The sequence below is a fragment of the Amblyraja radiata genome, unplaced genomic scaffold (genome assembly GCF_010909765.2).
Source record: "Amblyraja radiata isolate CabotCenter1 unplaced genomic scaffold, sAmbRad1.1.pri scaffold_1156_ctg1, whole genome shotgun sequence".
Classification (NCBI taxonomy): Eukaryota; Metazoa; Chordata; class Chondrichthyes; order Rajiformes; family Rajidae; genus Amblyraja; species Amblyraja radiata.
The window spans coordinates 7,501-15,696 of record NW_022630339.1 but is presented as its reverse complement, the minus strand read 5'-3'; the positions used below and the strand labels follow the sequence as shown (position 1 = coordinate 15,696).

Sequence of the window (8,196 nt, the reverse complement as noted above, 5' to 3'; positions counted from 1 at the left end):
GATATCCTCTTGGAGTAGCATGAGACCTTCTCTCTCTGCCTCAGTTGCTTTTTTCCATTGCTTTTTCAACTGTCTCCTCTCTCTGATTAGCCTCTCGATCTCCTGCTGCGTCCTGGACTTGATTGGTGTTGGTAATTTCTTTCCACCTCTCCCTTTACTCACCCCAAACCGTTCTTCTCCATAGCTGTAGATTGTGTTGCCCATCCTTTCAAGCGTTTCCACTGCTGTGCCCGCTTGTTGCTCCAAGATATGTATAAGGTCACTGTTGACCGTCTCCCACTCTTTCTTTTCAACAGCTTTGGGCCATTTCACTCCAGGTTTGTGCCCTTTGATCTTTCCCTCCAATGGAGGTCTTTGTCGTTGTTGCGTGGGCTCCTCCACCGGCATTTCTGTGCTTGTATCACCCTCTTCAGTGACATGGGTGCTGATGCTCTGCGAACTTTGGTTTGAGTCCTGTCGCTGTGCTTCACTCGAGTGATTTGACTGGTTGCTTCGTAAGAAGTACTGGTCATTGCGAGGCCCATGTCTCTGCTCTCTCAAGCACTTTTTCCTCCCTTGGTGGATCTTCAAGCCCTTCACTGATGTAATTTTCTCCCAACCACAAATGCACACCTGAAGTTTGTGTCCCGCAGCTGTTGTGGATGTCTCATGTGCCATGCTCTCCTTGTCCGTAGTCGTTTCCGTTCCTGCGTCTGTAACCGTGTTATCAATCGGTGAGCCATCTTCCGCCCCCGCTCTCGCAGGCTCTAGGGGGTTATTCTCTTTAATTTACTTTTAGTAGCATTTAGCGGGTGTCTCCAACTAACTGAAACAGCGTTGGGGACTGCTATCATGGGTAGCTAGCCCATGACGGCCCCAGTGGGGTCTGTTCCCTCCTGTCAGCTGTCTCTCCAAGCTGTCACGTGGACTTTCCCATGTTGTCAGCTGTCCTTTCACAGCAGTCACTGGACGAGTCCAGATTATCAGAATCAAATACACAGGACAAGATGTTAAGAAGTCCCTTGTGCCAATAGGTGGGGAGCATTTCACGACATTCGTTGATTGTTGAGAGTGGTAGACGCTCAACATCGGTGGGGGGGCGGGGGGGGGAGTGGATACGTATATCTTGGCCTGGGTAACCTTCAGGACAGTTGGGCACAGGACACATCATCAGTAGTGTACCCTTGCATCACTGGGTGTTTCGGCCTTTTAACACTATACACCCTCCACAAGGGCGGCCCGCTGCAGGATGATCAGCCCTCAGCGCGTGTCCCGTGTCAAACCGTCCCAAAGATTCACCCTGAAATACTTGGGGCCCAGCATGGGTCTTTCCGCTTGAGCCAAATCCACCGGCTGCTTCTTTCAGCCGCCTCTGAGAGTGATCTTATGGTCTTCCGCAGAGCCTGACCGTGGATTCCAAGCTCCTTCAGCAGTCTGATGGTAGATGACGCAACAAATCCTCTGCATCCCACTTCAACTGGATAGACTTTGGTGTTCCAGCCACGCTGCGTTGCCTCTGCTGCAAGCTCTGCGTAACGCAGCTTCTTACGCTCATAGGCCTCCTCAACAGAGTTCTCCCATGGAACTGTGAGCTCTATGATGTAAGCAGTCTTCTGTGAAGGGGACCAGAACACCAAGTCTGGCCTGAGGTTGGTGGAAGCAATTTCAGGTGGAAAAACTAGTTGTCGGCCGATGTCCGCCAGCATCCTCCAGTCGCGGGCCCTGCATAGGTTTCCTTCTTCTGATCTGGTGGAAGGATGTTTAGATGTTTTCTGTCCTTCTCGGACAAATGTTGTTGCCCTTAGGGGGGGTGGTTGCTTGCTCTCGGAGGCAAGGATTTGGTCGCACACCGCCTGTTCTCAAGGGCTGATGCCAGGCTTTTTAGTATATGATTATGCCGCCACGTGTATCTCCCTTGCGTGAGGCTGGTCTTGCAGCCTACCATGATGTGTTTGAGGGTCGCTGGAGTTGGGCAGAGGGCACAGGTTGGATCCTCGCCGTACCACTGATGGAGGTTCTTTGGTGATGGAAGCACGTCATAAGTCGCTCTGATGATGAAGCTGATCTTGCTTGCTTCCATTTCCCATAGTTCTTTCCAGCTGACCTTCCTCCGCTCCACACCTTCCCACTGCATCCATTGCCCCTGTTTGGCAAGAGAGACCGCCTTTGCACTTCTTGCGGCCTCCTCTTGTCGCCGCACCTCCTCGACCACCAATGTCCTCCGCTCTGATGTTGTGGCCTTTCGCCAAGTTGGTTTACTTGTCGTAAGGCCAAAGCCTCCTCTTCCCTGCTGGACTTGCCCCACGATGTCTTTTTGTCTCAGGGCCGATGAAGCTTGCTGTACTGCATCAGATGGTGCCCACTTCCGGCCAGTTACTAGGGGCGGCGCAACAGCACTGATGGTCTTGTCTCTAGAGTCCCTCAGTGTCATCTGAAGTCTTACTTTAGAACACTTGTATTCCTCTGTTAGACTAGTGAGAGGTAGTTCCAGGACCCCTTTGCCATATAGGCCGATGTTAGTTAGACATCGTGGGACCCCGAGCCATTTCTTCGCGTATGAAGTTATGGTTCGCTCCATCTTCTCCACAGTTGTTATTGGGGCTTCATAAATGGTCAGTGGCCACATTGTCCGAGGAAGGAGTCCAAACTGTAGGCACCAGAGCTTCAGTTTCCCAGGCAGTAGGGTCTGATTGATGTTCTCCAGGCCATTGACAATTTCTTGCCTTAGTTGTTGCACCTGCTCTTTGTCCTTGAGACTTGCGTTGTACCATCTGCCCAGGCTTTTAACTGGCTGTTCAGACACTGTTGGTATTGGGTCGTCACCGATACAGAACCTTGTGTCTCTAAGCACCCCCTTGACTATGGAGATGCTTCGAGATTTACTTGGTTTGATCTTCATTCGGGCCCACTTGATGTTCTCCTGCAGCTTTCCAAGTAGCCGCTTGGTGCATGCTGCAGTAGTGGTTAGTGTGGTCATGTCGTCCATGTATGCCCTGATGGGTGGCAGACGGAGCCCAGCCCTGGTTCGTTCACCGCCCACCACCCATTTTGAGGCCCTGATGATGACTTCCATGGCCATTGTAAAGGCCAAGGGTGAGACTGTGCAGCCTGCCATGATGCCTACTTCCAAGCGCTGCCATGTTGTACTGAAGTCAGCTGTTGTGAAGCACAGCTGCAGGTCTTGGAAATAGCTCTTGACCAGTGTGGTGATGAGCTCTGGTACATGGAAAAAGGCAAAAGATTCCCAAAGGAGTTCATGGGGAACTGAACCAAATGCATTGGCCAGATCGAGGAAGTTCACATGTATGTCTCTCATCTCGTTCTTAGCTGCTTGGATCTGGTGCCAGATCATGCTTGTATGCTCCAAGCAGCCCGAAAATCCTGGAATTCCTGCATTCTGTACAGATGTATCAATGTACTTGTTTGTTACCAGATAGGTGAACAGCCTTTGTGATACAATGCTGAAAAAGATGGCGCTATGGAGTAGGAGAGACTCGCGCCAGCTAGCTCCGTGAAAAATCCGAAAAAACGGGAGGAAAAGACAGCTCCTACCTGCAGAACCCGGGACCGATTGTTTTGAACTAAGCCCGTGACGTCATCAGGCGCGCGACACCGGCAGTATGTCGACTCAACATACTCCCCCCCACAAGGCAAAAAACGGCAAGACTAAAGAGGTAGGCCCAACTGAAGCCTCGGCCTCAGGTTTAACAGCATCCCGAGAAGACATCTCAAAGAAGAAGAAAAAGACTGAGATGGAAGAATTAAAAACGTTCCTTAAGGAGGAACTTAAAAATCTTAGACAGGACTTTAAAGAGGATCTAGCATCTTTTAAAAAAGAAATGAAAGACCAAATTAAAGAAGAAGTTACAGAGATGGTACACGAAGTCCTTGAAGACTGGAAATTAGATATGGAAAGAGATATGACCCAAAATGTTGAAGAAGTAAATGAAAAACTGAATAAGATGGAATCCAGATTTGACTCTAAACTTGAACCTATTCTCCTGACATTAGACCAACACTACAAGATTGTAAAAGAACTTGAGGAACTTGCTGAGACAAGCACCGCAACTACAAAAAAACTCATCACTGAGAACCAACGCCTATCAAAGTTATTGTATCAAATAACTGAAAAATGTACAGACTTGGAGGGACGACAGAGGCGTCAGAATTTAAGAATCGTGGGCATCCAGGAAGGCAGAGAGGGGACTCGTGACCCCCGTGAATTTGCTGCAGAAGTACTGAAAACATTTTGAACCTGGATCAGGCGCCATTACTTGCCCGAGCGCACAGAGTGGGTCGCCCAAAGGTGGGCGACCGACCAAGAATAATGATAGTAAAGGTCCAATATGACCATGTATTGGATGACATGATGAGGAAAATTGGTAAAAGCAGAAATCTTGTATATGAAGGAGACAAGATTAGCGTATTCAGAGATTACCCCGTGGAAGTTGCTAAGAAAAGAGCGTTGTTCACAGAAACAAAAAGAATACTGAAGAACATAAAGAATCTGAGATATGGACTGTTATACCCCGCAACACTGAGAGTCAGTTACGAGAAGAAGGAATACTTCTTCATCAAGCACACGGAAGCATTTGAATTTGCCAAGAACGTCGAGGACAAGATCGAAGATTGAAAAATATTCAACTCTTAACACCTATCTCGCAGAGAAGATATGGAACTCTAAACTTTAAACTATTATATTTAAGAGTTGCCTAAAATTCGCAATAAGAATTGGGTATATTTCCTACAACGGATATATATAAAACTAACATTCTAGTACTAACCTCTAACCTCTAACAACTATTAATAATCAAGAATATTAACTAACACTAACTAATGATAACAAGATTATTTAGATTATTTAAGAATTAATTAAAAGTATGAAATATAAGTAAAGTATGATCAGGTATTTTATAATGAGAAATGTCTGATGGCCCTTGCCCTGATGTTTTCGTTTTTGATTATTCTTTGATAAATGTTTAGATTATACAAAACTAATATCTCAATTTGAGACTATTAATTATACCATTAATGGAATATAATCAATATTTCTTTCCCCCCCACAAATTGTATGCATCGAATTGGAAACTTTCCTTTTAAGGAAAGCACGGAGCTAGTATTTTTATAAACCAAAAGCTACGGAAGTCCATAGATGCTTAGCCACATTAGGGTGGCTATCACTAACTGCACTAATTGTAGTTGTAGTTGCTTTTCTTTCTTACTTTCCACACTTTACTAACCCTATTAGCTATCACCTTTTTATCTTATATCACATTATATTTTGTATATGGAATGGAATTGCATATTTTATTTAAGGAGATACGTTCGGATGGAAAACAGACGTGACCTAAAATTCATCTACCTGAAGTTCAAGTATAAGGTAGGGCTGAGTGCGCTGAATCATCTGCTCTACCACTTAATCACAAGATGCAAGACATGAATATAAAAATTGGGGGTGAGGGAATTAAATTCTGTAGTTGGAATGTTAAGGGAATTAATGAACCTATCAAGAGAGGCAAAGTGTTAGCACATTTAAAATCATTGAAAACAGATATAATATTTCTCCAGGAGACACATCTTAAAAAGGAAGCACAACATAGACTGAAAGCAAAATGGATTGCTAAAGCGTACCATTCTTCATTCTCACATAAATCAAGAGGTGTGGCAATATTAATTCGTAAAGGTATACCCTTTAAACATATATCAACGATAGAAGACATTGAAGGCAGATATATTATAATAATAGGGGAGTTATACTTAAAAAAGGTGACTCTCCTCAATGTGTATGGACCAAATTTTGATAGCCCTCTGTTTTTTAAGAGAATTCTTAACAATATCCCGGAAGGTACACAACAAAACTTAATAATTGGAGGAGATTTAAATTGTACATTGGATGCTTGTTTGGACAGATCATCAACTCAAAGAAAACTAAAATCTCGATCAAGTGAATTTTTAAATTCATACATTAATACCACTAATATTAAGGACGTCTGGAGAATTGAAAATCCATCGGGCCGAGAATATTCATTTTACTCACCAGTACATAAAACTTACTCAAGGATAGACTATTTTTTGGTAGATTCAAAACTTATCCCATTCACCTATAACTCACAATATCACAACATCATAATCTCAGACCATGCCCCATTAACATTTATGATCAAAGTAAACGGAATGGCAGAGACACAGTCACAATGGAGATTTAATCCCCAAATCTTAAAAGATAAGTCATGTAATGAATATCTAGTAAAACAGATTAAAATGTTTTTGAGGCTAACGATAGCCCTGAAATCTCTGCCTCGCTTCTTTGGGAAACATTTAAAGCATTTGTACGAGGAGCATTAATTTCTTCCCAATCATTTTTTAATAAAGAGAATAGGGCCAAACAAAAGAAACTGGAAATGGAAATAAAGCAATTAGACACAGAAAATGCAGCAGCACCATCCACGATAAAACACAATAAAATTGCAGTATTGAAATATAAATTAAACAAGATTTATTCAGACCAAGTTATAAAACTTTATCAACATACAAAACAATTAAATTTTGAATTTGGTGACAAACCACAAAAACTATTAGCGCGTCAACTTCGCAAATTGGACGGGGAAAAAACAATATACAAAATTAGAACAGATAAGGGAGAAACATTAACATTGCCTAAAGATATTAATGATAGATTTCTACAATACTATCAAAAATTGTATTCATCTAAAATAACAGATCAACGGGAATGGAAACATTTTTACAGAATTGTAAGTTTACGGGTCTAGATCAGAAAGAGAGAGAATTGCTAGGGGCTGAAATTACGATAAAAGACATTGAAGAATCAATAAAGTCCTTAAAAAATGGAAAGTCGGCAGGACCCGATGGACTAAATTCGGAATTTTATAAAAAATTTTATGACTTGCTTTCCCCACGCCTACAGACAATGTACAAATATGCTTATACTCAACAGAAACTCCCAGAAACTCTAAATGAATCAACAATCATACTTATACCAAAAACGGACAAGGATCTTGAAGACCCAGGTTCATACAGAGCTATAGCCCTCTTAAATACTGATCAGAAAATATTAACTAAGATTCTATCTAATAGATTGAGCTTAGTGATCAGTAAATTAATACATCCTGACCAAACAGGGTTTATCCCCAAACGGTATTCATTTTTTAATCTGAGAAGATTATTTAATATTATATACTCCAATAGAATCCCCAACGCAGAGCTAGCAATTATCTCGTTAGATGCTGAAAAAGCATTTGACCAGGTAGAATGGCCATATTTATTTTCGGTGATGGAAAAATTTCAACTAGGAGAGAAGTACTGTACATGGGTTAAATTGTTATATTCTAACCCAACAGCTAGAATATTAACAAACAAAATGTTATCAACTAAATTTAATCTCTCTAGAGGCTGTAGACAAGGATGTTCACTATCCCCACTATTATTTGCTCTTGCAATTGAACCCCTAGCAGAAAGCGTTAGAAACCATCCAGGAATATTTGGATACAATACTAGAGACACAAGGAATAAAATCTCCTTATATGCAGATGATATACTAATATATATTACAAAATTAGAAACTAGTATTCCAAACCTATTAAATCTAATAACTCAATTTGGTCAGTTTTCGGGATATAGAATCAATTGGAATAAAAGCGAAATCATGCCAATAACAAAATTTAATTTACATACAATACAACAATCCCCTTTTAAAATAGTTAAAGATAAATTTAAATACTTAGGAATCTGGGTAACTAAGACATATACCTCTTTATTTAAACTAAATTTCCCACCCTTACTGAATAAACTACATAAGAATATTCAATACTGGAAAACACTCCCCATTTCAATGCTTGGGAGAATTAATGCTATAAAAATGATTTTTTTACCGCAACTACTGTACCTACTTCAATTAATTCCGATATATATCCCAAAAACTTTTTTCAAAAAGTCGACTCCATTGTTACAAGTTTTGTCTGGGATTATAAGAATCATAGAATAAGTAAAAAACACTTATGTAAATCAAAGATAAATGGAGGTCTGGCTTTGCCAAATTTCTTATTTTATTTTTGGGCAGTCCATATTAAAAACATGAATTTTTGGCTGGAAGAAATGGACCAACAACCAGATTGGCTAATGATGGAAAAGGAAGACTGTCTACCTTTTGAAATTGGACCGATCATATTTGCCCCCACAAAACAGCACAAAAAAACCTAT

General features: G+C 41.6%; 1 long non-coding RNA gene across 1 annotated transcript in view; it reads right to left on the bottom strand.

Annotated features, from left to right (window-relative positions):
- Positions 1–1,435: 1,435 nt before the first annotated feature.
- Positions 1,436–8,196, bottom strand: part of LOC116969776 — a 9,724-nt gene continuing 2,963 nt past the window's right edge. Inside the window, exons 2-3 of the long non-coding RNA XR_004410920.1 lie at positions 3,781–3,784; positions 1,436–1,465 (exon numbers count right to left, since the gene is read on the bottom strand). This is a non-coding gene — a long non-coding RNA (uncharacterized LOC116969776). The remainder of the gene's footprint in view (positions 1,466–3,780; positions 3,785–8,196) is intronic.